Here is an 11,144-nt window from a genome sequence, read left to right as displayed (position 1 = left end):
TCATATCTGACCAACACAGAAAATTAATTCTGAAAAGTAGATATATTTTAAGATCTACTTGTATAAAATATTTACATGGAAATTGTTGGATTAAATTAATTTTAAAGCATATTCACAAAATAATTATGTTGGTAATTAATGTATTTAAAATCTTATCTGAATGGATCTCAAAAAGAATTCACAAACCTAGTTAGAATGATCAGTAACAGACAATGTCAATGGCATTTTTATTTTCTGAGTATAAAGCATGAGCTTTGGGCTCATGCTAGATATTTTTTATGCCTGAGCTACAAATCACCAAAATTATGCTTTTGGTATGTTGTATTTATTCATTGTCTGACAAGGCAAAAGTCAGCCCACTGAAGAATGATACTTTTATAGAAGAATTTCTATCAAGCATTCATTTTGGTCCTATTGCAATATTTTTTTTTTAGACCTTGATTAGAAGTTTTTCCATTCTAAAGGAACTCTCTCAGAGACATTTTTCTGATAGACTATTATACCTAGACCCCAAAATAATGTATCTTTGGAAATATGTAGTCCATTGTTTAAGCATATATTAATACTATAGTTATTCTTTATACACAATTATAATGACAAAACATTCTCAGAACTATATTATAATCTTTAAATTTACAAATATTATTACGTCTTCTATTCAGCTTCAAAGATCATATATTCTAAAAACGATTTTAGTGATTATATATTCTAATTTTCCTGATAATACACTTATATATACTTATTTATTGGGTATGAGAACAAAACAGTGCAGAAATTGATAAATTTCTAAAAGTTAAATAAAAATTCAATTGTAAAAAGTACATATTTTCTGTGAATTTGTTTAGTTTGGTACCTCATTCATCCAGACAAAATGTGTAGTAGATATCATCAGGCTAGGAAAAAGGGGAAAGGGAGAGTTATTGTTCAAAGGGTAAAGAATTTCTGTCTGGGATCATGAAAAAGTTCCAGAAATGGATAATGATAATGACTATACAGCATTATGAATGTCCTTAATTCCACTGAATTGTATACTTAAAATGATAAATTTTATATTAGGCATATTTTTACCGCAATCAGAAAAACAGGAGCGATTTATTTTTTTTAAAAAAAACACAAATTATGCTGAGCAAATTCTAGAAGGGTTGAAAGGCAAACGTGAAAACAGAAGAGAACTTAGGAATCATCTAGCCCCTAAACAGTCTCCTATTTAACAGATAAAAACTAAAGGCCTAAGTTGGTTTCCTGTAACTCAAACAGTCAGCAGTAAAATTGGATCTGATTCAATTACATGACAACCCACCTTCTCTTCAATAGGCCTAAATTATCAACCAATTGGGTATCCCAGCAACATCACAAACTGAACATTAACAGCTGAACAAATAATCATTTCTCCAAATTAGCTCTTCATTCTGTGTTCCCCAATTTGTCTAAAAGCACCAATCTCTCCCCAAGCACATATGGCCTCCCACAGTCAATCACAAGTTCTATTCTTCGAATTCTCCCCAAATCTTTTGATTTTTGCCACCTCTTTTTGTTGGCCTGATTCCATTTAAAACCACAAGGCTTCATTTACTCCTCACCCTCTGCCGTGTCAGTCCAGCTGACATCTGACATTACATGAAAACATACTGTATTCTCCTATTCCTTTGCAAAGTCTATTTCTTTCCTTTGAAAATCTGGCACAATCTCTGATCCTAACATTAACATCCGAAATACTATTTCCCTCTCATATTTTCACATAAAAAATTATGTATTGTGCCAAGCATGGTCCGTCATATTAGGTTCCAGAAGATTCTACAGTATGCCAGAACAGATACTAATCCTGCATTCATGTAGTTTATAATGTGAAATAGACTAACATTAATTAAATGACCATAAATAACATGAATGTTATTTTTTCTAAATAGGGCCTCAGTGTAGCTTCAAAGCAAAATACAAAATGAGGGCAAACCTAAGATAAATAGATCCTTTCAGGATAGTAGTAATTTGTGTGAATAAATAGAGCTTCAGTAAGCCTAGCTCATCATCACCAAGAAGGGCCAGGGCGTGTGACCACTGCCCCAGACATGACTGGCAACAGCCTCAAAGGCAGAGTACTTTCATATGGAGCTGAGAAGGTGACCCAATGGATCTTAAGAGATAAAAGAACTAGAAGTGGAACCTATTAGGTACACATTTTTCATAAAACTGAAATATCTGAAGCTTCTAGTTTCCTGCTCTGTGTCAGAGGCAGAAGTTCCAACAACAGCAGTGACATCAGCCACCTCTAGGAGCCTCAGTGGCAAGTGTATTGTTGGGGCAGGCACAGCTAGAATGGTTTAGATATCGATGGATGAGCTTCTGTAGGTTTGTACAAGTTAGATAAATGAGGTACAGGATGGTCAGCATACAGGTACCTTCTTATTGGAACATAACTCTCTGAACAATTATCTCATTGATCAGGCACACCAGATGCAACCCTGGAATGTGGTGCGGCTAGCACAATCACAGAGGCAATAAACAAATATATGGGGAGTTGCTGGAGACACTGAGGCATGGTGCTTTAAGAGAAAATTTAATTAAATGGTAACTTTTCTCATCATCTCAAGGATGCTGACACAAGTAAGCCAGGAGTAAAATTATAAAAATGTAACTTCTGATCATTAACTTACTGTAACCCATATAGCCCATAAATCTTAACTTCTAATATATCTTCCTAATCATTATTTTGGACAATATATAAAACTTTCTACTAACAGCAAGCCTGTGTTCTTTCCTCTAAGGCACCCACTTTCTCTCTTAAGCATGTCTTTTCTTTTCAATAAATTTTACTCTAAAACTTTACTTTGGACTCACTCTGAAATTTTTTTCTGTAGCAAAATTGAAAACCCACAGAGTAACTACACCCTACAGCACCCAGCATCATTGTAAGCACTGATAACATTCTTTCCCTTCTTTTGCAGCCTGCTTAAGTAATCAATTTCCTATAGTAAATGTGAGAATTTTCCAATATGATTAATCTCCCAAAGTCCTTAAATTAAATGCATATGCTTCAGCTGCTAGGAGTGGCTGTAACAATCATTGGTGGGTTGGCTGGGACCTAGATTCAACAGTTAATTAATCAAATGATCTTGAGCTGCCAACATTTCTCAATTATAATATAGAGAAAAGATCCAAAGGCATGCAGAGATACAAATATTGAACTACATAAATTGTTTTATGTGCAACCCACCCACCAATCCCCTAATTGTCTCCCAAATTTGTGAAATGCATTAATGAAGGTTGTTCTGGCATTCTCAGAAAATTTCCTTGTTGTTCTCTGCAGACCAGAGATAAAGGTGAGAGATACTAGCATCAAAATATGAGTTTCTGGACTAACAGAGGACACATGGCAGCACCATCCTACCTCATCCCCTTTGATAGGATGGGTGCGGCTGCCATAATGGGGAACAGGACCAGAGCAGTTGTCAGCATATTTGGACTCACTAACATCCTTGGTAGCAGCTATTTGATCAGTAGAAATAAAATAGACCGCCAATCTTCTAAACAACTTGTCAGTGAATAATCACAAAACTAGGACTTGTGAGTAGAGGTCTCATTTCAGTCTCCATAATAGAGCATCTCATCTCCTCTCTAAGTTTCTATTCCAGACCTAGAACACAGACTGGGAAACTTTAAATGAAAAATGGACCTGGTCTACCTAAAGGACCCTGAGATACTTTGCCAAGAAAGGTCTGTAAATCTTTCTTAATACACTCCCTAAGGCGATCCCTTAGACCATTTATCAGTGTAGATCTATACACACTGTGAAAAAGAAAGAATACACACTATTCAGAGATCTATAAACACTGACACTGAATGATTTAAATTCTAGGAACCAAAAACACTATTGGGATCAAATGGCCAATGGACTCAGTGGATATTTCAAACCATCCTAGAGTAATTTCCTAAGTTCCTTAAAGCAAGTGTTGGAATAAACAAGTTAGTGGAGGAACTTAAAATTTCCCCTTTCTACCAAAATGATAAACCATTTTGTAGCACATATAAAAGGAACATGAGGAGCGGGTGGATAGTACAGGATAATGTATCAAAGACAGTTAGAACTAAAGACTTTTATTCATTGTTTTAGAGATGAAAACTAAATTCCAAGTAATAAAACAGATGAGCACTCCTATGGATAAAGTAACACAGGCTAAATTGGTGTGAGTATAAACTTAGCTTATTTTGTTGGTGAGAAGTTAAGTAGACCTAGAGGTACAGCTAGAAGGAGACCGTGTGAGGTAATCCCATAGGCAGCTTACTTCATTATTGGCCTTACCCATAGACATACTCTCCACAGACAATGCTCTAAATAACTGTCTTAACAATGTTTGACAAAAGTGATGCCTCTTTTGCAAAAAGTCCCTCTTTGGCAATATTTTATTTCTATTATCAATTTGTTTTTTTCACCTCTGTTTTTGCTTTAGCTGCATTTAATTTCCTTAAATGAACTCATTGTGATCACTGAAGACAATCCCATGACATTAGCAAATGAAAATAGTATAAAAGGGCGTATGTCTTGTTAGACATGTTCCTTCAAAAAACTTCAGAGTATTATTGTGATTAAATGAAAACCATGCAGAGAAAAGAAACAATTTTAAAATATCACTCAAGCCATTCCTGTTGGTTTCAATTACCCAGAAATTCAGTGATATGAAGCTGACATATGGCTTTTGCATCCCTTGGTGCTGATATTGTAAGCATCAGTCAAGATACTTAGCTATCAGTTAAAATACAACATTCCAATTATTTCAACAATATCAGTAAATGCTGTGAAATAATAAATTATTACATCCACAGTGCAGTATTTACTTGTGATATGCTATCTGAATTATACCAAATTTTAAACATCTATTGACTGTTTTAATAACAAGTAAATCACATACATCATAAAACTTTACAGTAAATAACTGCATAATATTAAAAATCAAAACATTTTCTGTTGAGCTTATGCAGAATTTCAAAAAATAAAATATAGATGTAAATATTCAGAAGAAAATTATAAATTCACCCCACTACATAAAGCATAAACTGTTTAGATGAGGATTATGAAACATTTCATGAAGTTTAAAATATATTTTTAATTTGGATATATGTAACCACCTATTTTCTGTATGATTTTTTTTGTTCAAAATTGAAATACATTACTATAAGCGGGCTCGGTGGCTCAGCTGTAATCCCGCGCCTTTGGGAGGCTGAGGTGAGTGGATTGCCTGACCCTGCAGGTTCGAGACCCGCCTGGGCAGCGAGACCTCATCTCTACAATAAATCAAAAAATCAGCCAGGTGTGGTAGCGCGCGCCTGTAGTTCCAGCTACTTGGAAGGCTGAGGCGGAAGGATCGCCGGAGCCCAGCAGGTCGAGGCTGCGGTGGCCGGAAGCAGCCACTGCACTCCAGTCTGGGCGACAGAGTGAGATTCCATCTTAAAAAAAAAAAGAAAAGAAAGAAATATATTACTATATAAAATATTTAGACCTTTGAAATAATGAAACAATTTGAAATTTGTGTGTAATATGTACATTTTATAGAGAGAATTGTGTGTGTGTGTGTGTGTGTGTGTGTGTGTGTGTTATATATATTTATAAACACATACACTGGATACTAAGTCTCAAGTATCTTACAGGACTTTCCTGACATAATCACGCATACAATCCTAACAACACTATGAGGCAGGTATTATTTTCGTATTTTGTGACTGATGAAATTAAGCTTGAGAAAAATACATCAGCTTAAATAACTTGTTTGAGATAGAAACTTTCAGAGTATGTGGGTTCATGTCCATATGACCAGGACCTGTCAAGTCATGTAGAATGTGATCCTTATGAACTCTTGAGTTTCTCCTTCCTATCTCTGGTTCTTTCTCAGCTGGTAGAATCATTTCAAAATCTCTCTGTGCTCTCCTTTCTTTTCTTCTGCTTCTTCCAGAGTGTAAAAATAAACAGAATTGGTAATATAGGTAATCATCTCACCATAAGCAGAGCTCTCTTGAAAGAAAATTTTTATTATTTTATGAGAAAAAATGTCTTGATCAGGAAATAAACCAACTGGAAAACTTTATTGGAAACACTACTAGGATGAATTTGAAAAGAAATATTTCTTGTCTGTTCCTTTCAGCCACTGTTGTGTTGATCAGTAGGACCAGGTCTTAACATTTCTCAAAAGAGAATCTTAATTTTAAAATGCATTTAAAATCATACATGCTCTGAACACTAGATATGACTCAAAACAATATTAATTCACTAAAGTCACACATAGAAATATTTTAATATATTATAGAAGTATTAAATTACTATCTTAATAGTAGTCTTATCAGATCTGAGTTTGCTGTTTCTTAATGCATAAGTCTGTTTTATTGCTTCAATTACTTTTCCAGAGATGATCTTTACAACAGTGATAATAACAAGTGCCATTAGTTATAAACAGCACATAATAAATACTTATTACACTGCTTGAATACCTGCCACTGTCCTATGTTAAGCTATCATTAGTAAACAGTCCCTAGTCACCAGGGTACATTTCTTCTGTGCACCACAGTGGCAGTCTCAAACTGTGCATTCTCAGTGTGACAAGATGAGAAGTTTCTTAACTCTGTGGCAGAATAATGTTTATTGCATCATCACAGAGAATGAAGGAAGGTCAGTTGGCCCAGACCTGTCCTTGCAGCTTGTCAGCTAGCTTATATTTTAATATAGGGTGCTCTAGATAAGACACTGAGTGTCATATGGACTTGGGGGACATAACTAATAAAAAAAAAATCAATGGCCAGTTGTTTTTGAAATGTCAGTGAGAACTAAGGAAATATCCAAAATGTCAAAATGCACTTGAAATAGGATATAGGCACTTCCAAAGGCACAGAAGTAATTTAGGATTTCATGTACAAAGGCCCCAGAACAGGGGGAGGGAAGTCCTTCAGCAATCCGTAAGTCTGTATTCTGCTAACTATTGTGTGTGGTTCAGTTACAAAAGTTCTCAAGAAAGTAGAAAAACTTGAAAGAGGATTATCAGTGGTAATCATGGTACAGTGGCTGGGAGTCTGCAATAAGATAGTAAATAATTATGAATTATTCTGCTAGCCTGGTCTCTTTTAAAGGCAAGACATAAAGTCCCTTAAAATGAACTTAACAGACAAGGGTCTCTAAGATATGGCTGGAGATAGCATGGATCTTTCTGGAAAGTGAAAATGGTGTGTTGCCATAGACCGTTAATTATGTTCTATCTTTCTTTAGGAGGCTACAGTATTTCTCCAGCTCTGATTTTTCCAGCAAATCTGCTCCGTTCTCCTCTCTCTAGTCAAGAGACTCGCATCCAGTTTGCACGAGTTTCAGCTAGCCATTCCAGTCCCAAAACTCCAAATCCTTCTGAGAAAATACTAACCATTAATTGACTACAGTATTTGAGTTTGCTTATTTCCAAGATAGTTCACCTGATGGGGTTTGCCTAGTTTCCAGATGAATACCACTTTGGTCAACTGAGGCATCCTGAGACTCAGCCTGGAGAAGGGTAGTGGAAAGTATGCTTCCCCCAATGTCCCACAGTTACAGCATTTAGTATCAGCACACCTTTCTGTTCAGGGCCTAGCATTACGTGAAGGTCTGGGACTCACTTTCCTGACACTTTGAGTCAGGCACATGTCCCTATCCAAGAGGCTTTTTCTGGTAATAAAACTCTTGTAATTTGTGTTTATTGATTTCCTGCAACAAGTCCATGAGCTGATAGCTTTCTTCCTAGTTGGAGGATTCTGAGTATCTTCTTCCCAGTATCTCAAGCTTTTCTAGATTCCAAGGCTGGAAATACACTTGTGGCTCAAATGTCTTTTTCAGTATGGAATCTTTGGATAGCAAGACACAAAACCCCAGACATCGTGAGCGAAATAAAGGCACATTTTGTGTATGAATGCAGATATCCAAAATACTCCAAGTTGTACACATGCAGGGCTTGCTGCAAACTGTACTTAAAGAACAGGAATGTGATTACAACCTGAAGGCATTCCCACTCTCCATCAGAGAGAGGCCCACCAGGTGTCTGTGTCACCTTAATCTCCGTACAGGTGTGTCTGCTTTATTTTCCCACCCTCTTGACTAGCTCATTTAGCTTTTCTGTTTTGTACTTCATTGAAATCACCTGGTCCCGTGTGGCCTTCTAGATCAAGTTCTTGCTGCTCCTCTAGTCCCTACATCATTTAGTTCGTGCTGCCGATGACACAATGTGTCTTGGAGATGAAATTTCTGAGAAAACAACAAATTTCCTCAGCATGAACCAAGAATGGGCTTCTCTTAGGTCAAGTCTCAATTTTGAGTCAATCTCCTATGAGACATCTTTAAAGAAAACCTTCTTACAAAGAGCTCAGAAACCAAAAGAAGGGTGACATGAAATATTTACCTAGGGAATGTCCCCGACAGTCACCACCACGGAGTGGAAAAGATGAAGTAAACCAAATCCAGAGCAGCTCCAGTTTATTCAATTTGTTTACCTGTTTACAAAATAGTTTATTTAAACAAAGATTTCTACAGTAAAAATGAAGAGTATGAGAAAACCTAGTCTCACTCGTTTCTATTCAAAAGTGTCTTCAATTTAAACAGTGATGTCAGGCGTCACTTTGTGGCAGGGAATGGTGATATTGTTTCTTCATAAACTATTACTGTCTCTGATTTACAAATCTAACTTCTTTTTGGATCTATGTTAAATGTTTAGCTTATACAGTGTTAACTGGGTAATAAAATCTTGCTGCAAAATAAAAAATATTCTCATTTTGTTATTCATCCCAAACTTTTTTTTTTTCCCCGACATTGACGGGAGTTACTAAATTTGAGAGTTCCATATTTTGGACAACTATGCCAAATTTACTAAGAACTAATATTATCTGATATTTCTTCTCAGTTTACTCCCTTTCCAGTGACATAATCCAAACATTGATACCCCAGTGATTCCCATGGGGTATAAGTGTATGTGAGGTAGGGGGAAAAAGCTGATGTTTTAGAGGACTCTAAATAAGCCAGTTTGTTGAAATGAAGGAATATATACAAAGGCTGGAAGGTGTATGTGATGCAACTGAATCCCAAGGAAGAAGATGGAATATCTGTCAATAAGGTTTCTAATGAGGTTGCAAAGAAAATAAAAACGATTGCCATTTACTAATCAACTTGTTACCATTATTAGCTATATGATTGGTACCTAAAACCTCACTGAAACCTCAAATATGAATGCATAGGCCTAATTATCCCTACCTTGCAGATGAAGAGGCTCAGGGTATGACCAATAAGTGGTATATCTGAGAAATTAATTCAGGTCAAGCTGATTGTAAGCACTGCTAGTTTCTATAATCATAAAAATTAATTTGAGTTATTCTATTTGCAATATAATATTTCTCCTTTATCCATATTTTGATTTGTTTTCCACTAACCACTCACATAAAAGGAGCTCCTTAAACAACCCTGGAAAGAAATAATTCATGATTTTATTTTTACAGACCCATGAAATTAAAAAAAAAATAATAAGTATTCAGAGTGAAGCCTTTAACCAAACAACTTGACTAAACATTTAGGACTCTGAAGGCAGGAAAATGATAAGTATCATCATCAGCATTTGCTATCCAGCAGCACTTTGCAAAGGGATGAAACTCGGTCTTCATTTATTCTACCCAACGTTGAGACACAGATTGTGGCAGGGACAGAAGAAGCAGGTTAATTGAAAAGACAAGGAGAATTTCCTGGGACACGTCCTCATTGGTTGCACACAGGGGTATGTGCAAAGTCAGGGTAGATTCCCACAAAGCATACAGATAATCATTGCCTTCACCCAAGGAAGAAGTGGAGAGAGATGAGGTCACTCATTTCCATACTACAAAGGGAAGCAGGGAGCTAATTAAACCGGAAAAAGAAGGGAAGCATTCTGGAAAGGGTTCGGGAAGAGATAGTGCGTTATAAAAGTGCTGAGAACGCACATGGATTTTACAATGGCAACCCATTTTTAATTCAAAAAGAATAATCAAATTGCAAAATAAGCCCTCTCATTTAAAATAGCTCAGGAAAGTCTTCACAGAATGTAGCAAGCTGTCTGCAGTCTTCTCAGTGAATGTCTTTTCTAGCATTGGCTCAGGAAGAACATCAAAGATGTGTGACTAAATAGGAAAGAACCCTACTAAGAAATAGGATAGTTTCCAATTATATTTAAATATCAGTATATAAAGATTACTCAGCACGATTGTCTTCCATTATAATTTCGGGACCACAGCAATATACGTATTTTTGCAACATTTTTACTGGTTACATATTTTACTATTTACATTCAATTCTTAGCCCCTATCATATGTAACAAAACACCATATAATTCTGAAATGAATATACACACACATATACACACACACACACACACACACACACACACACACATAAAATGTACGTTTGCTTGTGAGTATGTACGAGTAGGGATTCACAAAAACAAGAGATTAATTTGTTGGGGGGAGGGCAGGCCCCTTGTAGTACAGGCTTCCTCCACTAGGTAAATTTTCTAGGAACCCGTGGTATCAGTGTATTATCTAGCATTATTGTGAGAGGCTGCATTCAGCTTCAGTGAATTTATTTATTTATTGTTTGAGATTCTTTCAGTGCATTTTCCCATTTTATGATGGATGATTTACGAGTGCACATACCCACACCATTCTGAGTGTTCAGCAGTTTTCGACCCAAAACAGCATGACCCCATACCTAACCCTCCCTATTTACCAAATCTCCCAATCTTTTTTGTTTTGTTTCCCCAAATGAAAAAAGTCCTCAAAGGGAAATGTTTTGCCGATGTGAAAGAGATGTAACAAAAAACAGTAGAAACACTAAAAGGCATCAAAATTTGCAAGTTCAAAAACTTCTGAGCAGTGGAAAAACGTCTCAAGGTGTACTGGATCAAATGGAAAGTATTTTGAAGGTAACTGAAGTTTACACATGTCAGAATAAATACAAAATTTTTTATTTAAAAATTCCGGGTTTTATTCCAGAGGATGTGAGTCCCTTCATATGTATGTGTGTGTGTGTGTGCATACTTTAACTTTCCTGGGAACATCATTTTTTTGTTTCAGTGGACATCTGTGGATTTTTTTCTGCCCAGCAAACCCAGTTCTTTTTTTTTTTTTTTTTT

This window comes from Carlito syrichta, unplaced genomic scaffold, assembly GCF_000164805.1.
Source record: "Carlito syrichta isolate Samal-C Ts95f unplaced genomic scaffold, Tarsius_syrichta-2.0.1 Scaffold303982, whole genome shotgun sequence".
Lineage (NCBI taxonomy): Eukaryota > Metazoa > Chordata > Mammalia > Primates > Tarsiidae > Carlito > Carlito syrichta.
Note: the sequence above shows the minus strand (reverse complement) of the source record.